The sequence below is a fragment of the Mandrillus leucophaeus genome, unplaced genomic scaffold (assembly GCF_000951045.1).
Source record: "Mandrillus leucophaeus isolate KB7577 unplaced genomic scaffold, Mleu.le_1.0 Scaffold625, whole genome shotgun sequence".
NCBI classification, from domain to species: domain Eukaryota; kingdom Metazoa; phylum Chordata; class Mammalia; order Primates; family Cercopithecidae; genus Mandrillus; species Mandrillus leucophaeus.
Genome location: NW_012106753.1, coordinates 1 through 9992, shown reverse-complemented (window position 1 = coordinate 9992; position 9992 = coordinate 1). Strand labels below are relative to the sequence as shown.

The 9992-nt window shown below is 32.5% G+C and overlaps 1 long non-coding RNA gene across 1 annotated transcript in view; it reads right to left on the bottom strand.

The window, feature by feature from the left end:
* LOC105554068 overlaps positions 1–6619 on the bottom strand; it is an 11723-nt gene extending 5104 nt beyond the window's left edge. Inside the window, exon 1 of the long non-coding RNA XR_001008271.1 lies at positions 6490–6619. This is a non-coding gene — a long non-coding RNA (uncharacterized LOC105554068). The remainder of the gene's footprint in view (positions 1–6489) is intronic.
* Positions 6620–9992: the final 3373 nt, after the last annotated feature.

Here is a 9992-nt window from a genome sequence, read left to right as displayed (position 1 = left end):
ATATGTAAAATTGCCTAGTTACCTAGCCTATCATATGCATAAACCTTGTGTTAGTGAAATTGTGTTGATCAGATAGCATTAAGAGTTGGGCTGCTTTTGGATAAATATTGGTAAAACATATAAGGCTTTAAATAATTATTGTCTACTACTTCATATTATATAGGAATATTAATAGTACTAACATAGGCAACATTTTAAATTAAAAATTTATAAAACGTTCAAATTTTCTAGAGTTGATTAGTCTAGGTTTTTTAACTCAAACCACAGAAATGTATTTAGTCCCTATTGTATGTACCATCACGGTGGCAAATCGGAAAGAATATTTTCTACTCTACTGTCAGAGAGGATAGGTTTCCATTCAGGCTCTCTCATTAATTGGGTGAACCTAGGTCAATACATGTTTTCAACTCTATGAGTTTCAGATGTCTTATGTGATAAAATAAAATTCTGATATTTAACTAACAGACAAATTAGCCAGGTTAATCAGGTTACTTTTTTACCATAAATGTGGTAACTACCTGGAACGTTTTTCCTTTCTTACCTCATCTCATTTTTCTGACTAACCCCGATTAGTCATAATTCAGCTGTCAGTTTACATATCAACTCTTGTGGAAAACCTTCCACTGCATTACCTTCACCTCATCCCTCCTTAGACAGATTAGCTGCCCCTGCTCTTTGCCCTTTGATTAGTTTTTCCTATAATCATAGCCCTACCATTGCCTTTCTCTTCCTGTTCTATTTCTAGCTCCTAGAAGGTTGTCAGGCAATGAAAACATACACTTATATAAATTACACTTATACATTGTATTTAGTCCTAATAGTACGACCCAGTTCATTGGTAATCTTAGTGAGTTTAAGTGATTTTTCTGGATTGTTTATTTGAATGTTAATCCCAGCCGTTGTACATTTGTGTAATGTTAAATATACTTGATAAAAAGGCAGGTACACAATAATTATTTTTGAAAAATTCATTAACGGTAAATAGCAACAATAGAGTACTTACAGAGTGCCCAGCATATAATTATTTACAAATATTAATGTCGTCAAACATTCCCCTACTTCTCACATATATGAAGCCTTAAATTGTTTTTGTAATCGACTTAGTACTTGAGCCATTGATACCTTGGATTTATAAACACCACATGTACAAAAAGGACTGACTAAAAATAAAATGCTCTGTTTAACTAGTAATGTAAATAAATCACTGACCCACCTTTAGATAGCATAGATCTTGGCATAGATCTATGTGACACAGAAATTGGAGAAGCTAAACTAGGGCTTTAACTTGCAAGATGTTTACAGATAAACATTCACACACACAAATTTTAGGAAGGAGATCTAAATTGCACAAAAGCATAGGAGAATTGTAATAAAATTAAAATAGTTACATAAATATGAAAAACACATATAGGTGAAAATTTAAAAATACAATAATAGAAATTTATACCAACTGATTTTATGTTTGAGAATACTATAAAATGGTTTTAAATGGATCCGTAGTGAAATTACATAAGCACACCATTTCTAAAGAAATAGTCAATAAATATTATATGATTGTGATTACTTGCATATCCCCTTTTGTGAAAAATAAAGCTATCTGTTTCAAAATTGAATTGCTAACATACCTATAATTTTGTATGTGTTCATATTAGAAATTAACACAAGAAAATTAATAACAACACATTCACAGATTCATTAAGGTACCTTTCGGAATGAGGTTATTTGTACTTACTTTCAAGTTTTTTGTTTCATATGTAGTGTAAGCTCTGCATGTGGGAAACATTTTTAAGTGTAACTCATGGGAACAATCTTATTCTAGGATCCTCTATGGAAAACTATTGTTAATATACATAACATGAGAACGGCCTAGTTTCCAGGAGTTTCTCAAAACTCCAGATAAATATACATTGGATCTTAGCCTAAAATCCTTGGCAACTTTTATTGCCCAGAGCTTAACAGATACAGTTGCTTGGATGAATGAAATACTTTCAATAGCAATTGTCATGAAAGGAACAAATAGTTCCATAAAGAGTTGGACACAATTTCTATTCTATTATAGAACAGAGTTTTAACTGAACCAAAAAATAAACAAACATCTTCAAAGGTTTATTATGTTGGTGCTAAACTCTAAAATGGTTCCTCATTTCAAATAATTGCTCTATTTTTGTCTTAGCTTGATTTTTCATATTCTGCATGAGAAAACATTTCTTGGTTTGGCAATCTGTTACCTGAATTTAAACATTATTTTTTCCCACTTATCTTGATTAAAAAAAGGAGAATAATGTTGAGGAAGAAAAACAAATCTTAATACTCTTTACAGATAACATGGCAAATGTATTCCAAAATCATGGCAACTTTGAAGAAGGTATGATTTCTATACGACAGAATGCTATAGTAGAATAATGATGTCCTCTCCAAAATTCATGTTGAAACCTAATTCCCAGTGCAACAATATTAAGTGATAAGGCCAATAAGAGGTGATTACGTCTTGATGGCTATGCCGTCATGAATAGGATTAGTACTTTAATAAAAGGGCTGGAGGTAAAAGAAAGTACTATCTTGTTCTTCCACCTTCTGCCATACAAAGACACAGCAACAAGGCACCATATTGGAAGTTGAGAGTAGCCCTCACCAATGTCTGTACCTTGATCTTTGACTTCCTAGCCTCCACAACTGTAAGAAATAACTTTTTCTTATTTAGAAATTACACAGTATGCGATATTTTCTTATAGCAGGAAAAATAAACTAAAAAACATACAGTCATGCATTGCTTAAAGATGAGAGTACATGCACTGTTAGATTATTCCATCATTGTGCAAGCATCGTAGAGTGTATTTACACCAACTGAAATGGGATAGCCTACTACACACCTAGATTTGTGTGGTATAATTTATTGCTTGTTGTATTTAGATGATATAGCCCACTATACACCTAGATTGTGTGGTATAACCTATTGCTCATAGGCTACAAACTTGTACAGCATGTTATTGTACTGAATATAGTAAACAACTATAACACAAATAACTAGGTGATAGGAATTTTTCAGTTCCATCATCATCTTATGAGTATACGCAGTCTGTATTTTACATAAATGTCATTTTGCTGTGTAGGACTATATTTAAATTTCTAGTCCAGTTATAAGACATAAATTAGGACATAAAAGAGGTTTGAATCTTAACTAATATGAAAACTGCAAAGTAAATTCACTTACAGTTTCTAATAAAGTGTGTGATTATGATACTATCTTTACATAAAATGCATATTATGTAACTTATGTCCTCTATCTTTTTATAATCTTGTACTTTTTAATGATAAAATTTTTGTAAACTATTTTAATGTATCTTTGTTTCTCAATTCTGGGAGGAAGTCAGTGCACCACCAATTAGCTCACTGTAAAAATTTCAATTCATAGAAAATTGCAGGCAATGATCAAGAAAGTGGTCTGTTCCTCCAATTGTTTTGCTTGATCTCAAAGTCATTAACTGGGTCAAAGGTCTAAATGTAATTGGTTGTAATTTAGTGAATAGAATTATATATTTCTTTGCATCAAAGACTATTATATTGATGTCAAAGATCACTAAACTCTATCCAGAATTAGTTTAATGTGAATCTAAAGAGGGATGCAGTCAGAGCTTAGGCTAGAGAAGAATATTCTGAAATAGGTCAAACCTCTGAAATTCCCTAGCTTTAAAGGAACAAGCTGTGCACAGCAAAGGAAAAAAAAAAAAAGAATTTTAAGTACTTTTTTTTTTTTAACACTTAGAAGAGTAGTGAAGGTTTGGTAAAGTATTGGCAGATGGTCTCATTACATAAAATGGTTACTAAGGAGTGTCATCACTGATAAAATGCAGTATGCTACCCACATTCAAAGTAGTGAATTACAGAAACACAAATCTGCATTATTGCTATTCCGGTGGTTGTGATGGTTTTACTATAAATTCTGCCATTCCTGTGAAATCATATCTTATATATGAATATTACACAATAGAAAGTTCTAAAGCAAACTCTTATCCATTATAGGAAAGAAATATTAAAGCTTTATTCTTGGTTGGTGTACAATATTTCATACATAGAGACAGAATATACGTAGCATAAATGAAGAGTTTTTGGCACCTCCTCCAAATATGATGAAGAAAGGTGGCTCAACTTTAGAATTCAGGCCAAGACACTCCCTCTTGTGCTTAAGGAGCCAATTGCACATGGAGAAGTCTTCCCATCTCCGGTGGTGTGGGACTGCGTTTTGTAGATATGTTCTAGGAAAAAGTTTTTTATGCTTAAATGACCTCCTTTGATGATTCAAGAACAAATTAAACTTCAACAAGCCATCTTTTGATTCTATTTATTTGGACAAATTGAAAATCCAGGGGTACAGCTGTTAAAAATTTGCTGAGATAGTATTTATAATGATATCAGTTGAATTCCTCCTACAAGAGTGTAAGCAAGGATATTTCAGAGGCAGGAAGAAAAGATTTTTAATCCTCCCTAGTGTAAGTTTGCTATCCATATGCCTAGATGCAGCCTGACACTTGGGCTCTAATTTATAAACTGGGTGGCAGTTTGTGGGCCAACATTATTGTTTGGTCCAGGGAAGCATATGGAGTCAAGTGGCATTGGCCTAGCCAGGTGAGGTGAATATCAGTGTCTCATTAAACATTACTTAGAGTTATGTGAAAGAAATAAGGACTTGGTCAAATAAAAGGGACACATTGTAAATAGTGTTTTTTTAAAAAATGATGAAATCAAAGTTGTAGGGTGTGTTTGTGTGTGTGTACATAAGTGCATGTTCAAGCCTCTTTGTAATGTTAGATATAGATCTAAATCTTTGAAACGCTGGTGTAGAGAAGTCTAAAGAATAAAATTCTGTAATTTCTCTTCCTCATTAATATTCCATTGATGCTCTCTTAAAGTCATACATGTATCTCTTGAGGCAAGTTATCCAATCTTGATGTGATGCAGTTTCTTCAATGACAAAATGAGTTAGTACTCATAGAGTTGTTATTTGGATTAAATGTGTTAATATTTCCAAAGTGGCTGGCTCATAATAGGCATTATATTATCTTTTCTTAAAATTATAAAATAAAATTTAAAAAACTATAATAAAGAAAATCAGAAAGCGTTCCTCAGAAGATTTAGGAAAACTTGCTCATTTTTCTAGAAAGTAATTGTTCTGAATTATGCCAGATTTAAATTTCAGGTATGCTTTCCTTAACATATGTGTAATAAGGTCAGATAGAAATGAGTTAATCTATTCTAGTTTAAGAAATCTTCACAATATGGAAGATAAAAAGGATAAATATTTATAGCTGTGATCAGAAAATGACTGATTTCTACACTAGAGAAATAGATGATTATAATGCAAAATTTAGATTCCACATATAAAATGGAATAATTTGACCTTTGGAAATAATTTATTCTGCCAATGATATTAATAATAAAATTTCATTCTATACTGCTTTACTTTCATACAAAAAATGTATCAACCATACTTAAACATGGTTGTTTATTCTCCTATGGGAATGTAATATTATGAGTCCTTGCCAGAATTTGAGGTAATTGAATCATATTTAAAGTTTGAAGGCTAAGAACTAAAGGAAATATAACTTAAAACTCAATTGAGACAAATAATAAGAAAGTCATTGAAATTCATGTGAACCTAAAACCAGTGAATTTCACACCACCCAAATTAGGTTATCTCTCAGGAAACTAATGATTGTGGCATTTTAAAAACCGAATGTTGGAATGAAAAATCCTATAATAAAAATATGTTTATATTTAGCCATGTAAAAAGCTTTTAAATATTTTTCTAGTTATTTCTGAACAGAAACAGAATTAAGACACATCTGCCAAACAGTATATGGAACTACCTAGAATTCAAATGATACACTGACTGTGTTTAATCACAATGATGATTGAGGCAGAAATGTTATTGTTTTCCGTTTAAAATTAATTATGCAACATTTGTAATATGTACAGTCATTTTTCAAATGTATATGACTAGGATACAATACAAAAAATCTAAATAAACAAAATCCCCAACATGTAAAAAAAACCTCTGTCTTTCGAAGGGTAAAATGGCATTACACATCACAGTTATTTATTGGCTGAAGTGGTTTCCCTTGCCCTGAACTACTTTTGCCTATCTCATGTGAACATCCGGGTGACAATGACATTTAAGTGAGAGTCCATGTGCATTCATTACTGTGTATGGAGAGAAAGGTTACATTTGGTAAAACTAACCTCTTTGCAGTCTCAGTAACAGAAGAACAATTTACACATCAAAGAGTGAGCTACCCAGATAGACCGAGAGCTTTTCAATAGACCTTTGAAAAACAAGAAGAAAGAAGAAGTGATCTAATCCTCTAAAGCAACGTGAACTCTAGACTGATCTTAACTCTAAACGGTCTCTCTAAAGGATAAAATAACTTTATCATTATCATTTTTTAAAATATGGAGATTTGGGATTATGTATAACGATTTGCTCTCACATACCTGAAAACAAAATGGTGTTTCTTATTTGGCAGTAGCAAACGTTCACATTGAAAAGATGACTTGACATTCATGGTTAAAAATTCCCACTTCCTCTGTGACAGCTGGATATCTGAGATCTCGTGGTCATGCTACAATGATGGAAAAATGAACAAAACAAACCGAGGTCAGAATGACTTCCCTGGTGAAGTACAGGATATAAGCCATTTTCTGTTTGAACTAGCTCTTTGCCCTCTATCTATGAATTCCAGTTCATCAATGGAATATTATGAATCAGTATTTGTGTCTGTAAATATTGTTTTTTACTTTTTTCTTCTCGAGTAACCTCACACAAAGAAAGGGGTTTACAAATAAAAGGTAGCTTTTCCTTCATTGAGATGCTCTAAGTGAAAGTAATTGAGACAAAATAAATTGGAAACAAATACTTTACATGAAGCTGTGCCAAATCAAAAGTTATGTAACCTTGCTATTTCATTTTCTTCTTCTGCAAAATGAAGCTAATACTATCTTCCTTACTCGCCTCATAGCATCTGGGTAAGGTAAAAAGAGATGATACATAGGTGAAAGCATTTGACAGAGTATAAGTCTATACACATTTCTCATGATCACCATGCCTTTGTCCATTTTCTGTTTTTCTCTCTCTGATAATCATTGTTCTGTCAGATATATTACATAAACTCCTGAAGTGAATGTATAAAAAGTGAGCTGTATTTAGAACAACTGTAAGAACATAGGATTAAACAGAATTTCACTGACATCAAAACATGGACTCTTTTTATTTAAAAACACTTTTTCATGTAAATGCCATCTAAAGTCTAAAACAATAACCTCATTATAGAGAAATTCTCAGGATGTACTGAGAACTTAGTGGCAGGTACCATGTTTAAAGAAAATACAATTGGAATCCAAAAGTCTGGTATTGATTATTTTACTAGTTTACTTGGATTCCTGTGACATTAAGAGAAATTTGGAAATTGAATGAAGATAGACTTTTAAAAATATTTTAATTGTTCTGGTTTTGATTTCAAAGGAAATTCTATAAAGTATTCTTTAGAGAGAACTAAGCTATTGCATAGCATGTGGTTTTAGGGATGTGTTTTAATGACTGTGTGTTTATGTGTATGTGTGTGTTTAAAAGTGACAACCTGTTTTGAATTATTGGCATGTGTAGATATGACTAGGATAAAAATGGTAAGACAAAACAGGCCCTTTACACTATAAGAATCTAAAAATTCCTTAATTTGAGGCCTCCATTTTTTTCCCCTAGAATAGTTTGTTGAGATTTTATGACTCTTCTCAAAATAAACTTCACATGGAAAGTACCAGTGAATTAACTGTAGAGTTGAAGAAGTGATAAATGTGAACAGAATTTCCCAAGTAGGGTTGGCGGATTTAAAAATAATAAATAAGCAAACAAATAAATAAATAATATAATTCAGGCTATATACTAAATTCAAATTTCAGGTAAGAAACAAATATTTTTGCCCCATGTAAGATTTGCGACATACATATACCAAAAACAAACTTATTTTTTCCCTGAGCTTTAATTGTCAATGAGTGTATCAATTTTTTATGCTGTGTAATAAATTACCACATCTTTAGGATCTTAAATCAATATCCATGTTTTATTCGATCATTTCCTGTAAGTCCAACACCAGGGCATTTCTGATCAACATCTGAGTTCTCTGCTCAGAGTCTGCAATGGTTGAAACCAAGGTATCAGCTGGGCTGTGTTCTTATCTGGAAGCCAGACTAGAGAAGGATCCATTTCTCCAGCCTGGTGAGTGAATTTATTTTGGTTGTATAGTTCACAGTAGCCACCTTCTTGGCGGCCAGCTGTGGAAAGAAAGAGTTTCTGCTGCTTTGAGTCTCTGCCTTCAGGGAAGACCTAGTTTTTTGTTTGTTTGCTTGTTTTAAAGGCAGAGTATAGTTCGGATAGTCATACCCAGAATAGTTTCCCTTTGTATAAACTGAATGGCAATCAACTGGGGACCTTAATTACATCAACAAAATCTCTCATTTTTACCATATAAGAAAGCATAATCACCATGATATCTCATCACCTTTACCATATTCTCTTGAGTAGAAGCATGTCACAGGTCAAGAAGATGGGCTTACACAAGGATGTGTCTCATTTTGGGTCATCTTAAAGTTTTCAATCACATTTATTTAGCAAGTCTATCCCAGAAAGTATGTGTGTTTTAATTATGCATGATTACCATAATTGGAGATATCAAATCTATACAAATTAGTTTTTAAGTGATATGTATATAGGATAACACAAGAGTCAAGAATTTTAGAGAATGAATGTTATATAGTTTCTACCAGCTGTTTCTATGTTCGTGTTGTTTTCAAGATTTATCAAATTATCTCCAAATTGACAGAAATTGGAAAAAAATAGCATGACATTAATTTGAGAGTGATACAGTGTTAGAATTACAATCATCATCACTCGCTTATTAATTGTATAAACATATATTGCGTTTCACTATGTTAAAGAACTAAGTTAAGTCCCAGCATTATAGAGATGGGTAATATCCCACTGCTTCCCTCAGAGAATCTGAAGTCGAGAGAAAGAGAGATATATATATTCAGATGACCCTAAATTATTAAACAGAAAATAATTGATTGAAACTTTTTCACTGCAACTTTAGTTTGTCAAAAAATGTCATGAAGGAGTTCAACTAGCAAGTAAGTTTTCGACAAGTCAGGAAGTTGCATCCTATAATCATTCTTTGAAGATACGTAATGCACACATTAATATATTGTGGGGGAGTTCAACTAGCAAATAAGTTTTAGATAAATTAGGGTGTCAGGAAGTTGCATCCCATAATCATTCTTGAAGATACGTAATACACACATTAATCTGGAAAGTCTTTGATGTATTGTGCTTGACTTTGCATAACTTAGTATTTCACAATAATTTCAGACTGTCAAAAAAGATTTTTATATAACACATAGTAACATATAGAACCAGAATTCTACCAGATACCCTCTGAATATGCTGTAGTAGAAAGGTGATATTGAGAGGGAACAAGCTATTGGCATGCTAGGTTTAAAATGATGCATTACAGTAATTGTGCACCTATATTTGGATTCGCCATCTAAACCTTTGCCCAGCATCATATCTTGGAGTTTTTCTATATTCCTCCTTTTTACTTTGCCCCAGCTCTTGTTATGTAGTCAGCGCAGTCCACTCCACTTCCTAAATAAGTAAATGGATCAAGTGTGTCTTATTGGCCATTGTAGCAACCCCGAAGGAGAAGCTTCTTGGAGACAGGTTGTCAGGAAAGGTCATTTCTGATAGGTTGTCAAAAATATTTTCAGTGACAGATATGTGTTGTCTCTGCAACTGTATGTGGATCTCAGTGAAAGAAGAGAGGTGTCATGTCAGCATAGGTATGTAAAAGAGTTCTTTATTCTTTCATTTAACTATCAATAATTTTACAGCTGTTTTGCAAACTCTCATAGCAGTGCACCTGTACAGAAAATGAATGAATTCCATT